This window comes from Diadema antillarum, unplaced genomic scaffold, assembly GCF_040938485.1.
Source record: "Diadema antillarum isolate AM-2024a unplaced genomic scaffold, OU_Dant_1.0 seq00000635_RagTag, whole genome shotgun sequence".
In the NCBI taxonomy this organism is placed as follows: domain Eukaryota; kingdom Metazoa; phylum Echinodermata; class Echinoidea; order Diadematoida; family Diadematidae; genus Diadema; species Diadema antillarum.
The window spans coordinates 781287-783341 of NW_027271552.1; positions in this window are offsets into that span (position 1 = coordinate 781287).

Here is a 2055-nt window from a genome sequence, read left to right on the forward strand (position 1 = left end):
TCCACTAGTCTCGATCAAATCGATTCTCTCAGTTAATATGTGATGAGTCTTTCCTCCTGCCTGTTCTGTGTATCCTTCGTCAGCTATGGTGGAATATTTTCCTGTCCGTTGAACAAAGAGAACCACACAACAAAGTCCGGTAACGGGAATAAAAATCTATTTGTTTCTCTCTCAACCCCCCTTCATTTTCCTTGTCTTTTTCTATCTTCTCATATTTTCTTTCCCACTACCTCTTATGAATATTAATAATTCTGAAGTGAGCATGTATGTTACTAGAAATTCTCATAAGATGTATATATCTTTATAAAGACATAATTTCTCAAGAACGGTAATTTCTTACAAGGGTCTTGCAATTCGGAATAGCTTGTTAAATTTTAAACAGTGTTCCACTTTAAGCAATTTTAAAAAGAAGTATAAATTGTAACTCGTAGACGAAGAATAATATTATGCAGTATATTGTAAGATTACATGAACATTTCATTGATTGCCTGTTCTTTCATGAATTGTTTGCTATTGGTGGTGTTGTAGCTCTTTAGTTTGCTTGTATTTGTGTTTGTAGCAAAATGTAAGAAGAGCAGTAAAAACGGGATTAGCCTTGATAGGTAAACGGCTTTTGATAATCCCCATATCTGCTGCGTTTGTGTGTGTATGTGTGTGTGTGTGTGTGTGTGTGTGTGTGTGTCGGATGACATGGTGTCATCTGACCTTATTGCCATATATTTTGTGTGATATTTCGAATTGTATTTCAGCATGTTCTTTACGTGAAATATGATATTGGTGATTTAGATTTTGTATTCCAGTTTATGATGCATTTACTTAAAAAGATGTGAAATAAATCTTAAACCTCGAAACTCTGAAACTGTATTTAGATTGTACAGTTGTGAGTTGTTATTTTTTTGTGAAACCTATGGACACCCAAAATAGAGTATTTTACTGATATACGTTTACGACAACCCCCCCCCCCCCCACACACACACACACGGACATCGAGCACACATACACGAGGAACCATGCATAACAGCAGCTGCATCAGGCATCTTTAAGTTTCATGAACAAAACAAAACAAAAATCAAACATTATTCCATCCTTGCCCCCGTCTTATACTTGGGATAGAAATCAATTTCAAATCCCCTGCAATTGATATCAACTTGCGACTGATTGCAATTTTCCACCTTTTAGAAATCAATCTCAGGTGGCGATCATTTACCATTTACCATAAACATTATTTACCATTTTTATATGACACTGAAATAGCCTCATAACAAAGTTGTGGTCTGCTCACTCAAAAGGAGACAAATCTACGAAAAAATCTTAAGTAAGCACCTCTATAAATGGGGGTCATCCCACTAGACAACTAGTCATACAGCCCACGAGTTCGACAGATACAACACGGGGCTTAATGTGTCGGTCTCGTGGACCTTGTTAGCATGGTGTCGAACTAAGTAATGGGTTATATGACTCATGAGCTGTATAACTCATGAGCTGTATGACTTGTGAGCTGTATGTCTCGTGGGCTGTATAACTCGTGGTTGTCGGTCTCGTGACGTGCACCCTTAATGAACCTTTAGTTCGATGACAACAGCTTCACATACTTATAATGCAGTGCTTTTGAGGGTCACAGGGTCGGTTTTTTGTTGTTTTATTTTTTTGATGTTAACAGACTTTTAAAGCAACCTGAAAAGCGATCTGAACATAGGCTTGAATACAGGTTACAAGTTTCGTGCACATAAAATGACAGCCAAGTTGATCACTTCCAATAATGGTCCTATGGTTGTTGTAGTCCTACTAGATTATAGATGGTGCTCAATTCCCTGCCACTTCCGGACTTACAGATTGAATGACTAAAAAGAACGATACAATAATTACATGAGTCATGATTTAGCAAGATATGTTTTTTTTTTTGGTTTTGTTTTTTGTTTTGTTTTTTGTTTTGTTTTTTTTTTACACTTCTTTGTCATTAAAATATCCCGTCGTAAACATCGTCCTACACAGCTGTAGACGTTACTGCTGTGAGCTTATTCAAACACCAGTGGCTTGGAGGATCTCTTTGCACAT